Genomic DNA, 27,530 nt, shown 5'->3' with positions numbered 1-27,530 from the left:
GCCCATGGGGGATAATTTTATATAGTATATGTACGATGAACTTCTGATTTATAAAGTATTTTGAATAAAGCTGAGATGACAAAAAGAACAACAGTGTTTTAAATAAACTGGGCTGATCTTGGAAGTCAGCTGCAACATGTCCATTGTAATTGTACCATGATACTGAAATACCATGGGTCAGTCCAGAGTTATTGGTCACTGCTGCACACTGAACCATTCAGAGTTTCTTAATAGAAAAAGCTTGCCCTACAGATGAAGTCACAATGAACAATTTCATATCTGAGAGCAGAAACTTATTACCCACTCACTCATGTCCTAAGAACAGATTGTGTATCTAATTTTGTTTTGTCTCCATGCTGTGATAGCGTGATAACCTCGTACCAGTGTGTGACAATTTGAAAAGAAAATGTGGATTTCATGCCATGAAACAAAAGGGCATGGCTTGAGTTGCTTTAGCCCTTATGTCTTTTTATACCATCTCTGCCTTTTTTTTTTTTTTTTTTTAAAGCAGGGGCCATTGCTTATTGCCATAGCAGTAGCTGTCTTGCTTCCTAAATGTCAAACCAATTCCTGTGAAAATGCCTCTTTAAAAAGGAAGATAATTCGCACTTCAGATCTTTTCTCTCTTAGCATCTTCATTCCTGCCCTTTCACCCATTGATTGTTCCTTATGTTTCTTACAATGTATTGTTCAGTTGTTGAGTTTGGGCTTTATGGTCATGAATACTAATTTTAAGAAAGAACCTATAAAGGATATTAAAATGGGTACTTCGCCATTAGCTTTGTCTCTTAATAAAAAGTATTGCTTTTTGAAATTCATAGTATTTTTATATAATACTAACAAAAATACCAAACATAACATGCTGGCAGGGTTTAAAAGGTTTCTTCTTGTTTTCCATTATCTGCTTTGAGTTATCTAAATAAAGTTGATTTACATATAATGAAGTTATTGAGGGTGGGGGAAGAAATAAGAAGATGAAAGTAGAAAACTCACAAGGTAGAAAGTCTTTCTAAAGTTAAAGGAAAAAATACATGAATTTATAGGAAGTAAGAATAGAAAGTTTGGTCAGTTTTAAGGCATGAATAATTCAGGAGCTTGGCAATTCAGTTACAGGGGCTGCAGTAAGAAAGGATTCCAAAACAAGGACTGAGAACTGTAAAACTCAGCTGAATGTCAGGTGATTTTGAAATTTTGGGTGGCATAGAAAAATGCTTCCATTCAAAAAAAAAAAACACTAAAAAACTAAAAAAAAAGGAAAAGGAAGGTAGTAGCTGTATACTGACTGATAACGAAGGGAATAGTAAGGACAGCTATGAGTGTACATAAGGAAAAAAATGTTCACAGGGAGAGTTGCCAAGAGCTGGTACAGGTACCCAGGCGGGATGTGGAGTCTCCATCTCTGGAAACTGGGAGAAGTGAACGGGCCAAGGGCCCAAGGAGCTTGGTCTGGTTTTGGTGTTAGCCCTGCTTGAAGCAGGGGAAGGCCTAGGGTGCTTATTATATTAATATTAGGTGCTTATGTATTAATATTGGGTGCTTATATATTAATTATTAGGGTGCTTATATTGGGTGATCTTGTCGCAATTTTAGGGCGTCTTTGTAGCTACAGTTAAAAGCACAGCATAGGGAGTTCAGCGCTGTCACAAGGCAAGCTGTTGGCCAGGCTGCTCCCTAAAAATGGGGCAGGCATCTTACTGTTTTTAGTTAATCTGTGTTATTACTGGGGCATAAGACATCAAAAGGCTAAGGAGGTAGTAGGCACGGTAGAGAGCAGCCAGGGAGATGGGGGTTTTGTCTGCGTGCCCAGGACTGCAGTGGGTCGTCTGGCTCAGGTGCTGGAGCTGGCAGCTGCCTCCTTTGCTTTCGCTCCCAGGTCCTCAGAGATCCGGGAGAAATACATGAGTAAGGGTGGGCAGAAGGTAATTCTCAGTCACCCTCAGCAGTGATTAAGCAGCGCGCTCTCATTAACTTCAAGAGCTAGCAATTCTGCCGTGAAGTTTTGAAACGTGGGGACCTGGCTGGAAACTGTTTCCTTGCTGTGCTTGCCAGTAGGCTTTCTGTTTGTTCGTGGGAAAGTGCTGATGCCCTGGCTGTCCTGCCTGATCCCTTGGCTTTCTTCTCCACCTGAGTCGCCCTGTCCAGCTGGCTGTAGGAAGGGGCAGGCTGCTGTGGGACGTCAGAGCACTTGGCAGCGCCACAGCTCTGTAAGCAGCTGCTTGCGGGTGGGGAGGAATCATGCGAGTCCCTGCTTTTTTAATGCTGGTAACAAATAATAACAAATATTATGAAGGTCAGATCTGCTGATGAGATAAAATTAAAGTCAAATCAAAATTGATCCAGCCCTGCAGAATGGACAGAAGCTCCTGATTTTGTACAGCTTTTTCCCATAGTCTTCCGTGCTTTCCCTCGTCCATTTCTGTAGCATGATGGGCTTTTGGTATGGCCAGGAAAGGACATTACTGTCTTGCTTTGTCTTACTTTCCCATGACTTGACAAGAAGAATGGAAAAATCAGATACAAGCACCTTCTTCTACTAAAGAAAAGAATTTGGAGAGTAGTGCTAGTACACACCAGTCAGGCTGGCTTCTCAGCCGTGGAGAACCCTTTGTTGCTTGATGCTCCAAATATGCTTTGTATCCAGGGGGTGACGAGTGAGGTGGTTTTCCTCTTGCCTTCTGCTGTTTACATTGGCTGTGGAGATAGCACCTGCTACTGGGCCCAGGGAGTGGGGCAAATTTGCATTTTCCTGTTAGCAGGAAGCAATAGACATTGAGATTGAGATGGGGTACCTATTGCATTGGAATAGTACATGGGTAAAATCTTGCTTAGTTTTGCCAGATGCAACCTTATTCTTCCTTCTTTTTTTCTTCTCCATGTTGCCTTTTTCCCCAAAAGGCTGACTGCTGCTTCTTGAGGTGTGTTTTTTCTCAGTACAGGCAGAGGCTGAGTTTATATGTGCTGCTAATGAAGCAGACAGGTAATCTGCCTGAATCTGTTCGTCACGCTGTCTGACACCATGGCAGCTTCCTTCATTCTTCAGTCCCGCTGGAGCGGCAGCTATTGGCACTGCTCTGCTGGGTGCTGTTCCACCTTCCCCCTCCTCCCCCAACTCTGAGCTGAGCATTGAAATGACAGGGAGCTGGGGATGAGATTTTCCCCTGCATCTCCAATGAGCAATCTCTTCTGTCCATCTTGTTGTTCTACCTGTTTTTTTGTTGCAGGTATCCTGTGTAGCTTTGTGCCAGTCATTATTATTGGGGCTATAATGCAAGAGATGATGTTCTCCTGTAGTACATCCTGTAGAGGTAACCTATGCACCCAGTTCCTCCTACACCAGGGAAAGACCAGAAAGGACATACCTAGAGGAAGTAGCTGGGCAAAAACTCAGTGAGCAAGTACAGCAGAGTTCTTGCTGTATGGGCTCCTTGGCTCTAAAATAATACAAAGTTAGTAACTTCAGGAAACTCCTGTTCACTCAGTGTTAATCCAAAATGGTACCCTGGATAGTCTCTGGCTTTGTTTTCTTCCGTGAAAGTATACAGAAATAAATAAACAAACAAATCTCCCCTCTCAGCACAACTTACAAAAGTAGATGCATTCCTCTGTCTCCTTATAAATGATTTTAAAAAGAGCTTTTCTGTACATTGCAACGCTGGAACATGTATGGAGTACGGAAGGACTCAGATTTCTCCTCTAGAGAAGGTATAACAGGTAGCCTTGCATGCTTCCCTTGAGATTGTCATCATTGCCTCTCCTTGTCTGCTGCCAGTGTAGGAGGATTTTTGAAGCCTTGATGCAGGAAGTAACAGCAGAGGAGCATTGCAGGGGCAGAAAGGGAGAAACAAGTAATAGGCAGAACCACCTACGTGTTTTAAAGACGTATGTCACTTGTTGTTGCTTCTCTTCTTCTTTTGAGTGGGAGCTCAGTGCAGTGCAGGAACTGTCTGGATTTGTATTTGGGCAACACATCCCACAGTTTGAATATGACAAAGCTCAAAAACTATAACTTATTTGAAAGGAAATGAAAGATACTTGAATGCAACCATCTAATTTCCTTGACTTCAGTTAAACTCTGCTCCTGAGCTAACAAGAAGTGGTTCTGGAAGCAGGGCACACTGATCTTTTCTGATTTCAGATCTATACAATCTTACATGTTTTTAAGGTAGGGCAAACTAAATAAAATGTACTTGCTTATTAAGGAGTTAGCAACCTAAGCTGGTTGCCTCTCTCTTTTTTTTTAAATACAGCAAAATCAAATGTTTCTGGGTAGAATTAGACACTCTCTAGAGAAGTACAATTTATTCACGGTATTTTTTAATATCAAACTAATGTATACAATCTATTTGTACCCATTATTATTGTAATTTGTACCCATTACTGAAAAGTAAAATAGCATGGGCCTGAATTGCATACAGCTGTCAAATGCAAGTGCTGCAGGCACTAGAACAATGTTTATTCAGGGTGCATTAATGTAAATGGAGTGGTTACACCTGTGTATGTGCCAAAATCATTAACTTGTTGTGAGTATACTAGCTGACATTTCAAATCAAGCCATCGGTCAATCTAGTCCTGTTGCTGACACTGCAGTACCAGCTATTTTAGAGGGATGTTGGAAGAACCCTGCCATCTGCAATTACTGGATAACTAGCCCCCCGGGGAAAGTTTCTTCTCAACAGCCACTGATTGCACGTTAGCTGATGCCCTGAAACGTGGGGACCGCTGCTCCTGGATTTTGCTTTTTGTTTTGTAGAGGAATTTTGGTATCCCTACCCACAGATGTTCAAGTGGAAGGTGGCAGCAGCTCCGATGTGGCACGCTATTGCTGAAGGAAGGTGCATTTTGGAGCAGGTTGTGCTCAACACTGAAGGCCAAGCAGCTGCTTATTTTGCTAAACGGTTTTCACAAAGCCAAGCTGGAACCTGCCTTTTGGCAAAGTACATGTTTTTGTAGTCGCATGAATGTGAGGAGTAGGAAGTTAATTTAGGTGTGTTCGGTTCCCCATTTAAATGGAATGAGTGTTCAGATGGAAAATGTTGGTGTGTGTTGTATTATATTAGCAATTTTAAACAGCTACTATGTGCTGAATTTTAAATCTAGTAATCAGGATACATTATATAAGTTGCTTGAAGGGCTGACATTATTTTGCTTGTCTGTGCTGAACTCAGTGTCCAAAATGAGTTGTAAAATCAACACTCACAGCTGGCAGAAAATTCATGTTGCCTAATATGTGTCTCCCCCACACACACTTAGATTAATTTGGAGGTGCTTATTTCCACTTAAAGCGTGAGTGGAATTGAACAGAACGGAGAGGAACTGTTCTGAAAATTGTACTTTCAAAAGCAAACCAAAAACACAGTAAAAGTCATTTGGCTTTGGATAGTGTTTGCACTGTTGAAGGGATGGAGAATAAACCTGAGAACTTGGAGATCTAGGCGTGCCTCATAGCCAGCTACTGGCTTGCTGCCAAACCCTTGACTAGATGCTTAGAGCAGCTTGCAGTGGCAGAGTGTCAGGGTTGGCTTCAGCCAGCGTTACCCCTGGCCTCTGAGTGCACCTGACTGCTTGGGTTCGTCTGTGAGGTCGTGACATGTACCCGCTTCCATCTTACATATCAGCGAGATCCATCAGTGTCTTCAGTGTCTTGCAATGGATGTGCATTCCTTACAGAAGTCCGTCGCAGAAATTAAAAAAAAAAAAAAAAAAAGAATTACAAGTGCACATTGCTATGCTGTGGTTATTTCTTGGTGCTAGATGGAGCAGCAGAAAAGAGTAGGGTAAATTCAGATAAGTCACTGTAGCTGTTGACAAAACAGTGTTGACATATGTAATCTCTAATTATAATACTTCCAAAAAGGATATTGGTGTCATTTGCTCAAATCTTCTCTGTTTATGCCACGTGCTTAGTTAAGTTGCTGCTGAAACCCAAAGCAACTTCCTAACCAGATCCAGCACAACTTGGGATGTGATGGTAATAAGCCTTTGGCATTGATTCGCCCTACAACCTCCTGCCTCAAGGTAATCCTCAAGTCACTTCATCCATAGGTGGGCCAAAGGGTCCACCATCATATCCGACTTGCTGCTCCATCCTCATTTTATTTGTTTGACTCCACATCACCGGGGTGTCGGAGAATCCTTCTGGTCTTGTTGCCCTGGGCACCATATGTCCCAAAATCAGGCAGGCAGGACTGGTGGCAGCAGCTGCCCCTCTGAGAGCTGCAGGTTTGTTAAAGGGGTTGTTGGGCTGCCAGGAATGCTGATAATTTTTAATAAATAAGTTTAAAATTAGGCTTTTATTCTGGGAAGAGAATTTGAAATGCAATGAAAATGGCCTTGCTCCTTTGATAACAGTTTCTCTCCGTGTTATCTTGTCATTTTCACCCTAATATGAATTGTTGCTTTTATCTAGGCTGCATAATGTGCTCTTTCTAGTTTCTCAAACCAAATAGCCACTGCATTGAAGAAGAAACTGAATTTTAAACCTACACTCCTCTAAATTCGGTTTAAAAAGTCATACATCTCGCTCTGAGGAAAATGATCCATTTAATCATGGGAAATATACAGATTTTTGGCAGGACAGACTGTCCTTAAAACAAATGACATTTTCAAGGCACACGTGTGTTGGTATATTCTAAGATATGCACAGTCATGCTTAAAAGATTGCGTGAGCGGTATCTTAGCACTCCTTGCATTGATTATTGAGGTCTTTTTTTTTTTTTTAACTTAGCTTTTGGTCCACAGGAAAAATTGAATTAATTTACTTTTTCTGCCAGTGCTTACACATCACTTGCTTCAATGAAAATTTAGTATTTTGGAAATGCAGGTTCTACTACAGATGATCTTTACCCTACAGTTAAACCGTAGCATGTTCACGGTGTAACTTTCTTGAGAAAGTAGGAGCTTTTAGCCCAGATGCTGTAGTCTACCATTTAAATATATTTCAAATCAAGTGACTAATGAAACTTAGTGCATATGTGTTGCAAGATGCTGCCTTCTTTTATTTTGTTAATAATGAAGAGCTCCCTGTTCCTTTTTTCCCCATGCAGACTTCTTTGTATGTCCTGAAAATAAATTAGATTAAAAACATCAGAATCTCAATATGTTCTATTTCTTTTATGATAATTTTTTTCAGATCCTTTTGAAGAAACATGTTTTTCTTGGGGAGGGAAAGCTGATTCTGCTTTAAGGCCGAGGGAGGGAAGGGAATGAAAATGGAAGAGGATTGCCTATGTAAATATATATTTATGTAAATCTGTACTGCAGTGTTTAATGAAGCAGCTATGCTGTATTTTCCCCTAGATTAGTTTTGGATTTCACAGATATGACAGATGAGATGAGTGGCACTGCTTAATCGCCGGGGTCCATCAGCATAGTGTTTGTGTCAGGATTGAGCTGAGGTGGTTGTCCTCAAAGCCACACAGGTACGGTGCCTACATGCAGGTAGTCCTGCTGCCTTTTTCAGTTTAGCATTCACCTAGCAGACAGCCATTCAGCATGCGATCAGATGTCAGAAGGCATTTATTAAATTGAAGATGTAAAAGACAAGAAGAAAATGTAAAATACTGTTTTCAGTGTGCTGTGCTTGTGGTTCGCTTCGTAAGCTTACAGAGGGACACACTTAGACAAGGTCTCTTGCCACACCTAGGGAGGGGAACGAAGCTCATTTAGACCAACTCTTGGCCTAAGAACCTCGAGAAACTTCCCAGAGGGTTGCGTGGCATTGGGTGTGATCTGCAGATGATGTCCTTCCTGATGGGAACAACACAGTTGATCTCTACTGCTGCATTTCACCATTTGTTTATTCTTCCTTACATAGAGAGATGTATCTACTCTTTTCTTTAAAGATTCATCTCCCCCTACGTCCTACCCTATGTAACTCTAAGACGGACTTGTAGCAGCTGTTCCTTCAACAGATAACGTTAAAAGTCTGAGAGACAGAGTGGGAAGGTTACCTTAAGTGAAGAAAATACATCACTGTTACATTTCAGCCCTTTTGAGGAAATGTCCATGCTGACATGTTTTCTTTTCCTCCACCTTTTCAGACCATAGTTGTAGGGACACTTCAGCCTCATGTATCCCACTTTCCAAAAGGTTGTCCTGGGTCATCCTTAATTCCTGGCAATTTCCACTGTGATGCAGTTTTTATTCTTGGGGGGATGTTTTCAGAAGTAGCTCAGCTCCTTGATCCAGCTCCTGTGTTACTGCTGGCTCATGGAGAAGTGTTAGCAATAAATGGAGAAGAGATGGGGTGAGGCAGGAGCCATGCCTTGGCAACCTCAGGTCTGTGTCCAATTAAAGGCACTGAAATCAGGGAAATGGCTTCTGCGAGTCTGCCTCGTAGATGGACGGGTGCAAGTGTGAGTCCTTCTTGAGGCTGTTTGTGAGAGCTGTGTCTGGGTATGTTTTTTTTTTTGGCTGTTGTTTTTCTTTTCTTTTTTTTTTTTTGTTTTGGGTGTTGAGGGGCTTCAGTTCTTTCGGGTCTCAGTTATGACTACATGAATGCCTGAAGAGGCAGTGTGCCTTGTGGCAGCCCGTATTTTTGGGGCCATCCTCTTCTCTTGTGGAGGGTCCTGCAGCTTTCCTTTGATGTATCTTAATATCTCATAATAGCTTTGTCCTGCATAATAGCAGTGCTCTCTTTTGGGTGAGCTTCTTCCTTTTCCTTTTTTTTAAACTTTTTTTTTCTTTTTTTTCTGTTTTACCCTTTGTCTATATGTTTTGAAATATTTGGAAATTAGAAATATTAACTAGATATATGTTTACTTCTGTATAGTAGTGCGTATGAAGTTCATGAGTAGCAGGCTGATCTGTTTAGATTGGTAACACAGAGTAGGTTTCTGTTCAGAAGTCTGAATTTGTAAGTAAAAGGGAAGATGCTTTATACACATTTTCAATTGTCAGTTCTGCAGCCAGACATAAAAAAGGGAAAGATGATTTTTGTTGCTGTTTAGCTTTGAACCTGTCAGGAAGGTGGTGCTTGCTTGCATTCATAGGACAATACCCCAAGGTTGGATGGGGAAATATTTTTGATTTCTGGGACACTGCATTTTTTTTTCACTAAGCAGTTTATTACTACCACTTCTAATCCATGCTCTGACATTATCATCCGGTTATTCTCTATCCAATTAAGATATTATGTAGTACAGAATGCCTGCTTTAATCTTCCAAATGCTGTATGCCTCTATTAATCAAAAATCCCACTGATAATCTGTTTTGATAGATGTGTGCTAGTTATAGCAAATAATACTCTCAATTCTAGATGGCTGTGGATTAATTATAAGATACAATCATGGAGAGAGGTTTCTGAATATCTGGCTAATTATTGGCTGCTTCATCCACCTTTTCCTTTTATATGTACATAGTGTGGTTTTAAATAGTTTGAGCAGAATTTCAGCTGTTAATTTTAGCTTTTGACATGAGAAGGGTGAGAATTTCACTCAAGGGATGTTACAGCAAATTAATAATGAAAAAGCTTGAAAGGGGAGGACTTCCTTTTAGATCTTTCAGAGTTCTTCTCACCCCTGGCTTAATGTTGAGACTAAAACAAGAGTATTGGGTTTAAGGTCCGTAAGGCAATTCTAAATTGTTACGAGATCTTAGGATGCAGCCTTGCTAGGGAGGGGGAATCATAGAATCACTGAGGTTGGAAAAGACCTGCAAGATCATCTGGTCCAACCATGGAAGTGTCCTTCTCTTTAGTGTGAGTTTCTATCTTAGCTAGAAGAATGTTGTGTAGTGTTTAAAAGATATGTTACAGCATCTTGTTAAAACATCAGCTTTGTGTTTTGTGGCTGCTGATAGTTGTTACATACAAAAACAAATAAACGAAAAAGTTCCTTGTACAGTAATGACATAGCATGTTTAAATTTTTTCTTCTGTGTATGAATATTAAAATGAATACTGTTAATCTGGATATAAGGAAATACAATGTCATAGAAGCTTTCTCTTGCCAACTTGTTTTTTCTTTCTGTAAATATTATTGTGGGTCAGAAAGTCATTGATCCGATGGCAAATGAATTGTATACAAGATGTCCAGTCGCAACTGCTTGAAGAAACTGTAATGTTTTTCAGAATATAAAACAGTTTTATGATCTAGTGAAATTAAATTTGCTTCTTTTCCTGTTGAATGTTGTCTTGAAGAACAGTAAAAATTAAGCATTTGTAAGACACCTGATTTCCTCCGTTCATAACTTATTCCACTTATTCTGTGAATGCAGCTCTGTCAAAGCTGTGTGATCACAGTTTGGTTGGTCAGTAAGTGGCTTCTTTGCAAGTTAGACTTCTGAGTTGCACATGGAAAGCACCATTTTTTGATGCATTATCAAGACCCTTTAGTACCTTTTGTTTTACCTTGTTTGAGCCAGTTACAGACTTTGTAAATCTGTAAAAACATTGTAAATCTGAGTTTGATTTTGATGAGTATGTCTTTAAACATCTGTGAACTGTTGCAGCTCATGTTGCTTGTCCAAGTTCCCACACAGCTTGGCAAGTTTGTAGACTCCATCTAAGAGGAAAAAAACAAAGAGCCTTGCAAGAAGCAGGAATTAAATTTATGCTTCTATCCGGAGACGTAAGAGAAGATGGTAAGACTGATCTTATAAAAGCTAAACTTTAAATACAGTATGAACTGATATGTGTATGCTTCTTAGTATTTTAGAGGAGTTTCTCTTTGAAACTCTCCCTTGGAGCTGTTGCTGAGAACACATCAGTGGGTGTGCCAATCTGTAATTGCTTGCTGAAAACTGAAAGATGGCTTTTAAGGTTTTAGTGGCAGTACGGATCAGAGCTGCTAAGCTGAGCAGCAGTGTGATGTTTTACTACCACTGTTTCATTCCTCTATCTCAGACGTTTCATGCAAGAGCACCACTCTGGTTTGCAGTTTGGAGCAGAGCAAAGGACCCAAAATTCTCTTGTATGCAGCCAAATTCAAAGTTCCCAAACATCCCCACTTTCACATACTTCCAATTATGGCATCTTCAGCTCTTGTAGCTTAAGATCTGTGGAAAGAACAAACAATCTCTCCCATGAGACAGTCAGATTGCATGAGCTAATTTTAGAGTTTCTTACAAAACTAACAGTTAGGAGTACTGCTGTAGAGCCATTGAGCCTAAGTGGTACGTGCTGCTGCAGAAAGAGTCAGTTTTGTTCCCCTCCTCCTCCTCCTCATGTCTTCTCTGCCAGATTTCAGCATATGTCTCATCTTGTGATGAGGAAGTTGAGGGAACTGAACTCGCATGAAGCTAACCCCCGCAAACAAACAAAATTAAAAAAGGATCCTTCTCCCTCTCTGAACCAGCTCACAGAGGTTCAGGTGAGTTGGAGTGTTGACACGGGGAGAGCATGACTTTTCCTTCATCTAACAGCTGGCCACAGGTCTGGTTTTGCTACAGTCCTTGAACAGCCTTTGAAGAAGAAACTTTTAAGGTATTTCTGAAGGCACTACAGCATGTCCAGTTAATCGCTGACTTTCCCCAGCAAGGTTTCTCTGCAATGGACAACACAATTTAAATGGGGAAAACTTTGATTTTATTAGGTTTTGAAGACAGGTGTTAAATCAAACCTATAATGAAGAGCAGGTCACATTCTAATCAGAGATGTAAAAGTGGCTCCATAATTTAATTTAGGGCAGGAGCAGCAAGATAAGTGGAGAGGAATTAAATTCAAAACACCCAAATCTGTGCAGGAATGGAGAGAAAAGAAAACAGGTGAAGATAAAAAATTGTGAACAAGGGTGACATTTTTAGACGGGATGATGACAGCAGAGGAAGGACAAGGGGGAATTGACAAGTGCATGAAAGACAGATAAATTCAGTGTCATACAGTAACCTCACAGAGGTGATCTGACCTGAAATTTGGTGTTCTTAAGTCATTTACTAAACACTTCTTCCACAGGCCTGCTGGCAGTATTTTTAGAAAAAGGCTGTGGACCTCTACCTCGAAGGCAGAGTCCCTCCTACTTCTGGTTTCCCTGCTACTCTTGCTCAGGCAGGGTTGCAGAGCTGGGGCACAGCCGGCTCCATGTAGCTGCTGCTGCTGCTGCTGCTAGCTGACCCGGAGCTGTGCGCGGGTTCTGGCTGCGCTCCCGAACATCAACCTCACCTGCTGCTCTCCAGGATGAAGGTTCTCTGTTGCTATTGTCTAGCAAACTAAAATCCTATCCTAAGCATAATGCAGCAGTGGATTTGGCATTTCCAAGTTAATATTTATTTATCACACAGTGATAAATAAATTTCCAAGTATTTATTTATCACACAGTGTAGCAGCCATGGTGAAGAATTTCTTGTAGGATAAGCACTGGGCTGTCTTACAAGGTGTTGGAAGGTCAACTTGACTGTTGCAGGGCTGCACTGATAGCTCGATATGAAACTGCTCACACTGCACTAAAAGTTTGATAGAATTATTTGAAGTCTTTGCAAATCCTTGCATTGACTTTGTTGCCTAGACTAGTATTTGGAGCAATGGGTTCACTTCAGTGTAATGTCTCACTTTCATGAGTACTAAACAAATTAAAGCTTATCTCTAAAACAGTTACCCTGCTAAACAACAGAAACTGTTAAGCCACAGCACGTAGTAATAAAGGAGATTGCATGATAACATAATCCTGAAGATAAGAGGAGTTAAAGCTTTGATCTACGTTTTTCACTTGAAAATTTCCAGAACAGCAGGTGTAGCTCTGCAAGGCAGGAAGTAATCTCTCCCAGGATAAGCAAAAGCAATATGAGGTGCAAAGGTTTTTTTTTATTATTATTATTTCTTCTTTCTTTGACAGTTTGAAAAAGCCATTGCATCAAGAAGTACTTGCTTGGCATGGTCAAATGATTCATTTATTTATTTATTAACTTTAGTCCGATTCAGTGAATGTAGCTCCTGTTGGACAAAGAGCTCCAAAGATCCTTTTAAATTTAATGTATTATATGCTGCTCTTACTGCGGAACAAGTAAAAGAAGAAATAGATGGTAAATTATTGTACTTTGTTTTGATATTAATTTCTTTGAGGATTTTGAGGAATTAGTAAATTGGAGGAGATTGCAAGAACAGAAATGATTTGATTGTATTACTGCCACCTGAATGGGGATTACTGGCATCATGACGACTCCAAAAGTACTGGTTTGTGAAGTAATTAATAAAAAAAAAAAATAAGTTTTTCTGCTTGGTTACTATTCAGAGTGCCAATCTGTCAAATACTGTTGTAGTAAACATTTCTGATGATGGTCAAGTGAGTTTGATGCCAAAGGCTGAATTTGATAGTAGTTGTAAAATTATATGTTGTAATATTATATATTATATGTGTTGTAAAATTATATTATATACTTTCTTATTATTCTTTTCTTGAAGCCTTTGCTGGGCTTTCCTACCCAGAATGTCTTATTCTTGAGACACTTTGAACTTGTCTAGTTGGATGCAGCCACAACCATCATGTTAATTAGTTGCCTCAATCAACTAGAAGAAACGAGAGTAGACTCTGATGGTAGACTTTCTCTGGAGATTGTGCCTCAGTGAGAATGGGGTGAAGCTTCAACAGAAATGAAATCCTACTGCAGACTTCGATTTTTTCTTCTTCAAGAGCAAAGTGTGCTAAAAGCTTGAGGTGCTTGGAGTTCAGAAATCTCTGGAGAGGAGTTGGTGCTGATTGTGGTGAAAATGAGAGACATCTTTACAGACATGCACCCTTTCTCTCCCTGACACACGCATGTGATTGGAGGTGGTAGAAGTCAGTTTTGTGTGGTATTTTGAGACTGCCGTACTGAGCTGGCGTAGTTCAGATTTTTGCTAACAGAGTAATTCACCCAAGGTAGTAATCGGAGCTTGTCAAGTAACTGTGTCGGGCTGACAGCAACCTGTTATGCTGTTACTCACTTTAAGTAGACATCTTTTTTGTGTGTGTCTCACATTGAAAGGCTGATTCATACAGTGAGTGGACTGAGAATCTGTGGTGATACTTGCCCTTCAGACCCTGTGACGGTCTCTGGCTGAGGTGGGTCCTGCCTTTGAGAACTTGGAAATCCACATCTGAATTCTGCTTGAGAATAAGGTCTTATGTATATTTTTGTCTAAGTTTTGTCAGATGTGATTTGCCTTCTTGTTATGCCACGGCAGTGTTCTTCTTTAGGGATTAATATTGCTGTGCTCAATTGAATCATTTGGAGCAATGTGAAGTGCTTCTAGTTTCTCCATTTGGCAACCACTCTAATCCTTTTGAGATTCTTTTTTTTTTTTTTTTTGAGGAGGAGGATGGGAGGAAGAGTGTCTTTTTTTTCTTTCTCCTGGATATCTTGGAGTTGATGGACTCAATCCTTCTGTTAGCAAAGTTGGTGTCAGGGTTCCCATTGACTTCAATAGAACATGCGATACAAGGCCTCCAAAAATGTTTTGCCATCTGTGTGGCAACAGACTGCAGGAGGAAGACTGCTGGCAAGAAAATGTTTAGGTGCTTTTTTGGTGGGGGGTGGAGGGCTACGACATTTTGTTCTTTGATTTTACATGCTCCCGAATTGCTTCTGTTAAATGTACAGATGCCTATAGACAGCCCAGTGACTGCGGGGAACTTGATGCACGTCTAGACTCAGTGCTTATGTACTGACCTACAAGCAGCTTCTGTGGGGACTTTTCTCCATGTTGCATCTATGATGTCCATTGCTCTACAGCAATGTACATTGCTACATTTAGCTGTAAGGGAAAAAGTGGCTTGAAAGCTTGAGCCCCAACATCTTCTGTGCTGGATGAATAATGTGGAGCCTGTGAGCAGTGAGACTTGCTCCAGCTGTGCAGCCTGTCCCAAGATTTCCCCAAATGCCTGTAGAATAGCTCATCCGTGCCACCATCCTGGGTGGGTGGTTGATAGTAGACACCCACAACAGAATCTGCTTTGCTATCTGTCCCCTTAATCCTCACCCAGAGGCACATCATCCCTAACGGCAGTGGCCAGAGAGTCTGATCCCTCCCTTACCTACAGCGCAACGCCTGCCCTGCCTGTCCCTACTGAACAGCCAGCAGCACTCCGATGTGTGGGACTTGTCCCACCAAGTCTCACTAACACCAATGATCCTGTAGCTCTGGGAGAGGACCAAAGCTTACAGTTCATCCTGTTTGTTACTCATGCTGTGTGCCAGCGTCGGTGTACAAGCATTTGGGATGTGCTCTTGAATACACAGTGCTCCACAGAGCAGCAGAGATGCTCCCATAGCCTTACCTCACTCAGACAGGGCTGCACCAACCCTTGGCTGAACCTCAGTGTTCATAATCGTGTCCCCCTCCCTGATCAATTATAGTTTAAGGCCCTTTTAGTAAGTCTTGCAGGTTATGAGCCAGGAAATGTCTCTCACATCAAGACAGGTGGGTCCCATCAGGCCCCCAGAGACCTCTGATCTGGAACTCTTCCACAATTATAAAACCTAAAATTCTGGTGGAGGCAGCAGTCTTGGAGCCAGGCACTGATGACTTGGGCTCACCTGTTCTGTTCCCTGTCTCTCCCGATTACTGGGAGGATTGGGGAAAACACTGTGCTCCTGAGTCCTTCCGTTGTCTCCCCCAGGGCCCTGACCCCTTTTTACAGACCTCGGGCTACCTGTAGCCATGTTGCCGGTACCCACTTGAAAGAGAAGGAGTTGGCACTAGTCCGAGGCCTGTATTATGCCCCTGATCCGAGCCCTGGGGAGGCAGCAAACTTCTCTGTGGAGAGGGCCTGGAGTGCAGATGGAGCTCTGTTCCCTGAGGAGGGAGCCACCTCTGACTTCAGCTTGCCGCCATTTCTCCACGGTGCGGGTCCTGGTGCTGCACGTGCTGCGAGGCCTTGGTTGATCGACCTTGGAGGCAGAACTTGCTTCCACTCCATGGTGCCCCTCACGCTGCTGCCTTTATCCTGATGCTGACCAGGCTCCACCTGGCACACGGGGACTGCTGCTGCCACTGCTGCCAGTACAAGTTTTGCTTTAAGTTTTATAATGAAGTGGCTTGTTTTGCAACTGGATGAATGCAGCATTTAAAGGAAAGTAGGGATTGCATTTTTACAGGAGAAGCAATATCTGAGATCACTTTGTATTCGCTGTGTTTTTAACAGTATTTCAGGTATAGTCAAAGGTTGAAGCCCCTTTGAAAAGAGAAGGAAAAAACATATTTTAACAAGTTCACAAATGAAATATGTGCAGTTGAGAGGCAAAATTATTTTTCCATAAAAATTCCATTGTACTTTTATTTTTTCCTCTTAGTTACTACTAACGTTTAATGTAAGGATGCCTTTGTTGAACTGCAGGGGTCCTAATCTTACGATTTTTCATACAAAACAGGTAAAAGCAGAATCTGCACTCTTAATGTCTGAAGAAATAAAAGCTAGCTTGCTGTTTTTATTGTAGTCACAAAGGTGAACCTGGCACCACCATCATTTAAAAAGCAGTTACAGAAACATTTTGTGAATATTCTTTTTCTTTCAAATTTGAGCAGGTATGTGTTGAAGTAGCATAAACAGTGATGAGAGAACTCGTTATTGTCCACTTTTTATATAGAAATTATCTCAATTTTATTAAATATCTTTTAAAATTTGGAAAGAAGCGAGAACCTCCAAATAACTTATTATCTAGTTTTGTATGCCAAGTATCATAACCAAATATTATCAGCATACTGGTAATAAGATTTTTCTGCAACATTCTTGTGAAGTTTCTTGCTATGTCCATGATACATCCTTTCTTGCTGCTTCAGAGACAGGAATACACCAAAGTGTGCCGTTTTGAATTCCAGACTCAGGACTTTTCTTCACTGCCCTATTTCTTGAGCAGATGAATGAATTTGGAGCTTGCTTTCAGAACTGTCTTCTCTCCAGTTTTTTTCTGTGCATAGTCACCTTTTTTTGCAGCAGTGTCAGCATGAGTGGAACAATCTGTTCTGTAGCCTTGATATTACTTAAACGAGTACTTCTTTACTGTTGTGTTTTCATGCTATGCTTTACTTGATGCAGGGGACTGTGTCTTGGAGGTAATGGTATTGCAGCTGAGAATATCAGTTGTTGTGTCAGTTGTCATCTTCCTTCTGGTTTTAATTTCAAATCCATAATTTGTGAGTGAGGGCCGCAGGCTCTGCAAGATTCATTTGGTTATTGGTGGTATCAGAATTTCATTTCTGAGAGGGTGTCTCAAATATGACACAACTTATCTCACTATCTGAGTCTTATCTAGGTTTTGTACAACAAGAACTTTGCTAGGGTGAAGTGTGTTAGGTATACAAACGGTCACCTCCTTGGAAGTCTGTTGTAGAAAAAGAAATGGTGAGGTTTTACGTTATGGTAAAACACAGATGGTGATGACCACTTCATTTCTTGCTTTGCTGTCAAACGTCAGTTGTAAGGTGTAAAGGTGTCAGTCACCTGTGGAGTCCAGGGTGCAGCTTTATGGGGAAAGGCACTGGCTGACAGCCCTTCTTCTCAAAATGAAAGATGGCTCAGAGCTCCTCCTGTTAAATGCCCACAGGATGTCGTTCATGGGTTCAGGATGCTGTTTTATTTCTTTAGTAACTACGGTAATCAGGAGGAAATTAGGATTAGCAGGTTTTCAGTCTGATTCAGCAACTGGAAATAAAGGAACAAAATGGTTTACTCATCAGCCCAAATTTTTACATGTTTCATGGACAAATCTACAAGGTTTGTTGCAAAGACATTTGCAGGTGGCAGCTGTTACATATTTCTACATACCCTTTTTCCCTCACCCTGTTCCCCAGGAGATTTGAAATGTCATGAAGCAGAATGAGAGAAATAGTAAGTGCAATTTGTGAATAAAAGTGAATACTGAATATCTGGGAAGCCATAATACTTCAATAGTTAATGACGATATCATAATATCCCATCAGACATTAGCTTTCAGTAATGCCTTGTGAGCTTTATCAAAGGTATGAGCAGTAGTTGATGTTACACACACATCAGAAATTGCACCACGTTTTATACAAGTTGCTTCCTTAGCAAATTGCCGTCTCCACATACCCTGCTGAGGCCTCCATTGCTTTCCCTCTGGTGCAGAGCTCTTCCCTGTACTACCTTTTTTTTTTCCTTGTGCAACAAAACCACATGAAATGAATTTCTGCTGAAATCTGAGCAATGTTTATAACATTGTTTATAACATCCATTTTATCTTTCTTTAACAAACTTAATCATTGTTTTTTGGAAAAGAATTTTGAAAACATCTATTCAAATTTTTAGTAACTTGTTTTAGAAAGTGAGCATTTCTTGGGATTATTATTATATTTTTTTTTAATGTTTTCCCTAACTCAAAAGAAATTGGTTAGTGGAATTTCACAGAAAATAACAGTAGGTAAAGGGTGGAAAAGGGGGGAAGAAGAAGAAGGGAAAAAAGGGGGAAAATGAGCAAGTGATGTAGAGGTTTTCTGGTCTCCTACAGTGTAATTTCTAAGCTCCTAAAGTGTTTCCAATAGTTTGTAACTCAGTGATTTTTTTTTTTAAATGGGGGATAGGTAGATATTGTAAAGCAAAATCCTAAATAAGTCCATGTGGATCTAATCAAGCTGAATCAGCTTATTCTACTTTGAAACTGTGACAGGGCATACTGTGATACCAGAATTTGTTGTACACATTTTTTGGAGCATTGTCATTTTATGGTGTACCCTATTTGAAACAGACGCATGTGAAATGCAAACAGTAAATGAACTACTGTGTTGGTGGCTGCTCCAGATTGCAGTTCCCTTGAACAGGTAGGGCTTCGGAAACACACAGCAACAGTTTTGATAAGATGAGCATTGATGGTAAACTTCCTTTAATCTGACATACAGTTAGTACTGGTAACAGAGGTAATAAATGCCTAATATATCTTCATTCATATTCTTTTCCATGCTAGTGTTTTAAGAGAGCAGTTTACAAACAAGAAACGTTACTGATCTGGAGTGTTTTCTGATGATGTACTAATGATGTCTTCATTCCTCGTGTTTAACTTCTCAGTTTTTTTACGGTAAAGTGTATTTTAGGTAGCCTGATAGTTTCTAGGTTGCAAATTGCCCAATCTTTTTCTGTATTCCTTTCACTGCAGAATTAAGCCAAGCTGAATGCATGGTTTTCTTGCATTCTGAATGATAGAGTATAACCAGTATTTCAGAATATGCCATTACATTACTACTTCATATTCTTGATAGTAGGCCCTGAAGTTGATTTCATAAAAAGGGAAATCACATCCTTGTTTGCCTCTTGGGGCATGCAAACAACTGAATCTAGGCTCTTAGTTTAATAAATCACCCGTTGGCTAGTTCCTCAGTAAACTCAAGAATGCATAAATTAATTAGATTATTAGAAATGAGTTCCCAGGCCTGTTACTTTGTGACAGTTCTTGCATGGCCCCGAGGACACCGTTGACATAAAGTAGGTCGTTTTGTAAGCAATGGAACTCATTGGAGTTGAATAGAGAACAATTATATTTTTTTCTCAAGTATATTTTCATAGCTACTGCTTGGATTTGTCTTATTCTATAGCATACTCAACACACAGAATTAACAACCCAATCAACTATAGCCATATATGTTCCCATTTGACAAAAAGATATGTGGTTTCTTCAGATGAAGCTTGTGAAACTAGTCCAGGTAGGTAATTTGGTGATATAAAATGTGAGTTGCAGCCTGTTAATATTGAAGATTATTTTTTTAATGCAGGAGAGAAGGAAACTGGCGGTGACTTCCACAGTGCTATTAAGTTGCTTAATTGAGTGCTTTCAGAATACCACCCTGTCTTCGGGCAGAAGGTCTGGCTCCTTCCCTACCGTTCCTTTCTGAAACGTATCATGCTTGAGATGAAATAGTGTTGTTCCATCTTCGTGATGATAATACAACAAAATAGAAAGGTCAGACTGACTTTTTGCCTCTTTTTATTTTTTCTTTTTTGAAAGAATAGTCCTACTAAGGGCTGCTTCTGTCAGAAGAGTACTATGCATTGCCTTCTTCCCACTGACATGTGCTATGGGAGGGACGGCAGCCTGTAGGAGAATCCCAGAAACCAGACCCAGGCTCTAGCTGCTTGTACTGTCCCACCTTGCTTTACATGGTGATGCTGTGCTCCACACAACCCTTAAAGAGGTAATGGGAAGGATGAAAGCTGGTCTTGTGCCTGAAGAAGGAGATTTTTTGGCTTCGGAACTACCGTCTGCCAGGTTTCCCCTCTTGGGGGGACTGCTGTGACCCTTGTGGCAGTCAAAAGCAGTCCTTATCCTTTGTATATGATATGTGACCTGGAGATGAAAATACTCTGATAAGTGAGATATTCTTCTGCCTCACTGTTCTGATACTTAACCTTACTCCTGCAGAGATTTAATTTCAAAAACCAAAAAGGCTGAAAACCCAAACTGTTAATTGCTTCTAGCAATGCTGTGGAGTAACAGGCAGGTGTAGTCACCGTTTCTGTTTGTGGTTGAGCAGAGTAACACCAAACGGGCTTCAGGTAGCCTGGCAAAGTGGACTCTGACACCTCTGTCTGAATAAAGATTTCTACCTGCAGAGACATAGAGGCGTTTGTCACATTTAAAGAGTAAGTGCTGAAGGTGGATGGGCAAGCAGCTTACAAGAGGCCATGAGTCTAACCCTGTTTGCTCTGAGGTTTTGTAGTATGACCAGCTGGACATCCTCCATAATTATACAGGAGAGGCTTTGGAGGCCTGGCGCGGTAAACAGAATTTCTGGCAGGGCTAGGAGTTTTGGTTTGGTTTTCTTATTGCATGCAAACATATTTGTGTTGTAACATCAAGGACTTGAAAGGCAGTGAGGGGTTGACCACGCAGGCTTATTTCTGCTCCCATATGCTTCTGCTTTCTCTGTGCAGAGGAAGCACTCAGAGGAAGCCAGTGTGGGAGCATGCAATTAAGCCTCTGCTAAAGCATGCAGCCCTGTGTGTGAATTAAGGTTGAGCACACTACCTCAAGTCTGGCAGGTTTTTTGAATGCTTTAATTATAAGATGAGTGGCAGTCTTCTGTGAAAATTCAGTTAAAAACACATCAGGGATTTTTAGGAGAAGGGATCATGTACCTATGAAGCCGCTTGCAGGCAAACCAACCCAAGTGGCCAGTGAACTAAAAACAGCTCATGGTTTTTTACCACTCTCAATACTAAAAGAACTTGGGATACTGTACAAGATTTTATATAAACCCTGGGCACATAGAAAAGCAGTGAAGGCATGTTTACATAACCAAGAGTGAATCAGCAGAAACATTGTCCTCTTTCCCCTCTTTGCCCCCATCTTCTCTCCCAACTTGTGGATAATGCCTGAAAGGTTTGTCATCTATCCTCTCCACCCCCAAAACACACCCCTACTTTTTTTTTTCTTTCTTTCTTTTCCTTTTTTCTTCTTCTTTTTCCTCTTTCAGATAGGGTCAGTAATGAAGGTCACTGGATTTGCATACTTGGAGGAAAAAATGAAGAGGTTTAAAAGATGCTTTGGAAACTATACCAGTACAGCTGGTGCTGGGTTTATTTACTTTTCCTTTTCTCATCCTCACCAAGCAAGTGAAGGCTTCCTTGGGCCACAGAATAGCATGAAAAATTGGGATACTCAACAGTCATACAGTTTTGCTTCTGTGAGGAACCACCCGTGTGGCTGAGAAAGCTGAGGCAGAGTGAGTGCGGTCAGGTATGAGGGAGCGGGGCTGAACCGGCAGAGACTTGGCAGAAAATGAAAGGCTTCAGTGTTGACTCGCAGAAGTGTGCTGGGCTGGAGAGGCGAAGGTCCTCAGCCAACTGCTGGGGCCACAGGCCTGTGTTATACAGAGTGTTTGCTGTGCAACCACGCCAGTACCACAGCATGTGCAGTGCTACTGGTAGGGCAACTATTCCTGCTTTTACTCAGCAATCAGAGTTCATATTTCATAACCTTCTAAGAGGATAGGCTAGCTGGGAGGAGAACAGCACTGTTTCTGCATAATACTGCTTTGAGGAAAAGCAAAAAAGACAAGGAGGTGGTGATTGTGAAATGAGCAAGCATGGCAAAATACGGTTCATTTCCCATGAAACACAACAGCTGCTGCCTGCAGATTTTGGCCCTTGGGGGCTGCCCGGAGTAGTCAACTTGACCACACATAGCAGGGCCTTCATGTCAGCCTGTTGAAATCTTTCTAAAGCTTGCTTGGCATCCCCTCTTGTCAGTTTAGGACAGGGATTATGCCTGTGTCTGTGACAATTCGGTGTCCATGTGGGAGGACTGCAGAGCTGATGGATTTACTGTGCTTCGTGGTTACAGTACCATTGCTTCACCTGTCAAGTCTACAGGTCTAATACAGGTAAGGCTATAGCAGATGCACTGAAAGCATGGCTTAAAAATCATAACCTGGGCCACAATTGCTGAAGAAATAGGGAAAAAATAGGATAGCTGGTTGAAATGAGTAGGAGCATAAAGGTAGTAAGTCCTCGTAGTTACATCTGGTACCAACATGTTCAATAAATTAGCTTTTTTTCTTCCTTATTTTTTCAAGGAGTTCAAGAGAAGGTCTTTCCACAGCAGTTTGTGAGGCCCATGTTCTTTTTTTCTTGGAGGTTTTTAGCTTTGACATTTTTTTCAACCTTTACGTTACATAACTATGCAGCAGAAAATATAAAAAGTGAACAACAAAACAGAAAAGCTGAGTCTTTAAAGCCTCTTGCTTCTGAAAGCCTGAGCCTGCGTTTAGATATTAATTGATGAAAATCCAAAATCACCCTATACCAAAACCCTCCATAGTAACGTAGAAAAGTAGTTGTAAAAAAAAACAACACGTTAATAAACTAGAATATTTTGACATGAGATGCATAGTAACTTGAATCTGTGCGCAGCTGCCTGTTGTGCAGATACCATGGTCTCAGTCTTGCAACCTGTATTTCATTCCAGTTTGGCTGTGCTTGTGTAATCGCAGCTCGTGTGATGCCACTACTGTTGCTGTTGGCCTAGGACAGTTGGGAGTCTGCAATGTTGATGCTTCAGAAGCTGTAGACTGGAGAGCTTGCAGAAATACTGGACGCACAGAAATAATTGTCATGCACTTCCTCTCAGCATGCCAAACTCTTGCAAATGAGCATGGCATGTCTGCTCACCGCTGCTGTACAATAATATATTGATGATAAATACTGTGAAGCAGCTGGTGTTCTGTCCCTTCTTGTGGTTTTAAGGTGTAGTTTGCTTTGTGCCCTCTTAACAGGAAAAACCTCAATAGGATTTTTTTAAAGATGCACTCCAAAAAGGAATAGTTTCTGTCCAACTGTAATTTGTTAATCTGAAATGGAAGGCTTTTTTTTCCCATAGTCGAAGAATCTTTTAGTTTTCCTTCAGATATAATAACTGTCAGAACGACATTTTCCACAATTTTAACACCATTGCCTTCCTAAAGACAGCTTGCTAAATGCAGGCATTTTTTGTCCTTGTTTCAACTGTTTGCAAACTGTTTCACTGAAACAATCAAATTTCTTCCTTTATTTAAAGCACAGAGGTAAATAGTTACCTATCACATACACTATTTATTTATTTATTGCAATTTTAAAAAGCTAATTGTCTGACAATTTCAGTAAGTAGTTCTAAATATTAAAGTAACATCAACATTATAAGTATAGAATATTAAAAGTACAAGCTTGCATGGTCTGGTTGGGAGGAAATATGTCCACAAGCCAAGGTGGATTTTTTATTTTGTTTTGATTTTGTTGGTCTGGCTGTAACTCAAACTGAAATACTGTTTGATTATTTTCCACTTTCTTTTAAGTAGATCAAAGCATTTGGGTTATTCAAGTTGTTAAAGATGTAACTACTAAAAACACCCTAATTTTTGTTCTGGCTATTTACAGTAGTAGTTTCTTCTTCATCTCTTAGTTGTATGTGTGTTTCTTTCTAGCTTTTCAGTGGTCATTTATATTTGCTTTTTAATGTAGATACTGCCACTGACTGAGATAGATTTCTAGCAGGTTGCCAATTCATAAGTACTTGTCAGAATTGGGGTAAATTAGCACCATTTCTGAAGTAGCATGCTTTAGAGAGACTGAAACAAAAAAGACTTTTTTTTTCTTGTGACAATAGAGAGTTGAGAATTATGTTTGAATTCAAGTTGACTTCAACGTCCTGCCGTGTCTGATGCTGCCACACAGGGTGCAAGGCGGATCTAGAAAGCAAATGTGTGGTGTAATTTAAGCCAAGGTACCATGTGTAGGTACAGCAAACAACTGAAGGATTTGGGGGGAAAAAAATAAAAGGAAATGATAATAAGAAAATGTATGTACTTCTGACTGGTGATTGGTGGCATGTTGTGGCAGACTAATACACATTTCTGATTTGAAAGAGTCAAAATTCAAATTGATGTGGGATACACTTCAGAGAAAAATACTGAAATGTTTAATTAATAGCAAGTGATTACAGTATGATAGTTTTGCACCTTAAACAATTATTTTTGCCTCTTGCCATGGTTCTCTGCAGTCTTAAACTCTTGGTGAAGATGGACACCAGTTACTAATTAAACTTTACTTTAAATTTGTTAGTCTAAGACACTGTTGTTTTTTTTCTGTTCACGTTAATGTGTAATACCACCTTGTATTTTACAAAGAGTGTGTGTACACGTGTTTATGTGCAAATGTGGGCCTGTATGTTTTCAGTTTAAATGTTTCCATTGATGGAGCATACTCATGATGGAGGATCATGAAGTAACTCAAGTCATTTGAGACTAAAACTGAATTTTGCTCTCTCCCCTGTGATGATTCTGCTTTTGAAATATATAGGAAAAGATCCTTAAGCTCAAGCAGAACTCAGAATAAATCTGTAATGGTAATTCCAACTATACATATTACGATAGTAATTCAAGATTTATATGTAGTGATTTCTATTGTTATTGTTATCTTAGTTGTATAAAAAAAAAAATCAGAAGTAAATTGAAATGGCTCCACTAAAATCCTAATCAGCTAACATTGTAAACCTTTCAAGAATTTAATGGAATAATTTGATAAAAGAAACAATACCCTGAATGGTCAGAATTACTTTAGAGATGAGGGGGGTAATGAATAATACCAAGAAATGAAATCCTCTGCTTTTGAATAGAAATGTCTTTTAGTGTCAGAGATGACTGTCTCATATGATTATGCTCAAGTATTACTTCAAGGCTGCACCAAGCTAAATAGAGGTTGTTCACTTCTACCAAGCAGATATGGCTGAGTGAAACTGCTTCGTTACTGAAATCTTCTTCTCTGCCTCCCAGTTTCTTCACTTTTTTCCTCTTCCCAATTTGTTTTAAGATAATACCGAATTCGTTCAATAACACATATTCACATATTAGATTAAGTTATATTGTTGTAATACTGTCACAACTGTATCATCAATAGCTTTGTGTGATAACAGATCAAAACTCCCTTTATTAAGCACATACACATTTTACTTCTAAATCCAAATGTCATCGGGCTTCAGAGTGGTGAACGTAACCTCTCTGCGTCATGTTAAATTCTGAATAGGCTGAGTGCAGAGGCTTTTTTTTTTTTTTTGCTTCTGAAGTTAATTTAAGGAAATTTGATGTAAGTAATGATCTAACTATAAATTTCCATTGGCAGTTAAAAATTTTTGATTGTTGACCTCCTTCTTCCATCACTTCTTTTAAAATGTATTGAAGGAATGGCTGTGCAACAAGTTGCGATAAAGTTGGAAGTTTTCAATGTCCTGTAATTTTCTAAAGCTACACACTCTGACTATCTAGGGGGAACAATGGCTCATTAGGGACACTATAAATAAATATGAATCCCATTTTTCTATGCCACTAAGTAGGTCCCACTTCAATTCAGAGCAAGTGTCTTACATAAGTCTAGTTAGGGGAACTTTCGTCAGTGCATACCAATTACTGGCGTTAACCTATTGATAATGACACTCAAAGCCTGTTTTCTCATGTGAAGGGTGGACAGAGCTTTGTGTGAACTGTCAAAGGAAATTAGGACTTAGGTAACTGATGTAGGAACAGAAGAGGCTTCTTTGTATTTCTTCTTCCTTGAGTCCTTTGGACAAACTGTTAACTCCTTAGAATTTGGTCTGCTGTACAAACCAATAGTTAAAATGATGGTTTGGGGAGATAGTGAAAATAAAAATAGTGCATTAATTCCTTCCCCAGCCAGTCTTACTATTTAAGATGGTGTAAGACTCTACAGTGATAGTTCAGCCTTACTCATTAGCAATTCACCTCAGGAAAGCAGCTAAATGTGTCTTTGTTCTCACGTGTCAGGATTCTATTTCCAGTCATTTTAAAGCGTTATACACGTTCTGTGGATACACAAACTATTTGGAGTTTTTCCGTAATTTAGTTTCTTTTCACATTTCCAGTCCAACTGTTTTGAAATTTTTTTTGCTTTTTTTTTTTTCTTTCATTTAAGAGATTTACTTCCTGGTACGTGACGAGTGACACTTAACCCTGAGAAATGTTCAAATGGCCCTCGTGAGAATGTGTCAATGACACCGTGTGCTGTATTAAGCGTGTGGTTTGTGCCAGCATCCAATGTTACGTGCCAGTGGGCTGTAATTAGTGCAGCGTCTGGGGATGTACAAACTTGGGAGATTGTAGGGTGATGATGATGATAAAGGCGGTGTCCGAAGAAAAGCAGATCTTTCGATTTTATCTTCCTCATTATCTCTTGAGGTAGCTATGGTGCCTTGCAGTGTGATATTTTCACAGCAGTTGAGGTGTGAAATTTCCCACCGTGGTGAAATCCTAATCTGTTCTTGCAGTGCTGTAACAAGAGCCGAGCACGAGCATGTGCAGACCTGTTTGGTGGAAGTGGGGAGGCGAAGGCAAAAGATAATGAGGTTGAAGATGACAGGGGAGCTTTCATTTAATTTGCAACCTTGCTGTTTCTGTTCAGAATCCAGTATTTGAAGCACAGAGGGAGCAGTAAGTTCTTCTGGAGCTGCTTTCTGCCAGTGTATCGGGAATGTTGTATTTGTAATGCGGGTGGTGACCGTCAGCCCTGGTCACCTGCTGCAGAGCAAACAAAAGAACCATGCAAAGCCACAATCTTCTGAGCTTAGAAAAACTTCTGCTGTAAGTTTTCAGTTCTGCTCTGTGGGCTTCATCTGAAGTCTAGCATGCTGGGTTAGGATAGAAGACTGCACCTGATGCCTTCGCCGTAATGGGCTGGGGGTGCTAAAGTGGAAAAAACATTTCAGATAACTCCTGTGAAGTGCCTACGTCTGATAAGTATCTGATTAAAAAGTGCTGTTTTGTAGTACAGGCAAGGCTGGCATTCAGTCTCCTCAGCATAAAGTACAGTTTTTAGGTAGAGTATTTCTTTCTCTAACTGGTAATTTCTTTAGCATTGCTATTATGCCTGGCCTTGTTTTGTGTGATAATCCCTTTTTCTCAGAGAGGGCTGCAGAGGTTCTTACAGTGATTTTCCAAGCATTGGTTTTAGACTTGAGGAAGTCACCCATCTTCACCTAGCTCTCTTCAGTTGGGATTATATTCTTTTTCTGCAGATGGTCCAAAAAAATCCTCCAGTTAGTTGCTTTTCCTCAGGGTTGTTTGTATTTTCCTTCTCCGTTGGTAGGTATGAGTGGCCTGAGTTTTCAGTCTGCCTAAATCCTCAGATTTGA

At 40.4% G+C, this 27,530-nt stretch overlaps 1 protein-coding gene across 1 annotated transcript in view; it reads left to right on the top strand.

The window, feature by feature from the left end:
* APP (amyloid beta precursor protein) overlaps positions 1-27,530 on the top strand; it is a 210,383-nt gene that overhangs the window by 37,671 nt on the left and 145,182 nt on the right. The gene's annotated exons all lie outside the window — the stretch shown is intronic.

The sequence above is a fragment of the Cygnus atratus genome, chromosome 1 (genome assembly GCF_013377495.2).
Source record: "Cygnus atratus isolate AKBS03 ecotype Queensland, Australia chromosome 1, CAtr_DNAZoo_HiC_assembly, whole genome shotgun sequence".
Taxonomy (NCBI): Eukaryota; Metazoa; Chordata; class Aves; order Anseriformes; family Anatidae; genus Cygnus; species Cygnus atratus.
The sequence above is the reverse complement of the archived record's forward strand: the minus strand, read 5'-3'. Positions and strand labels throughout refer to the sequence as shown.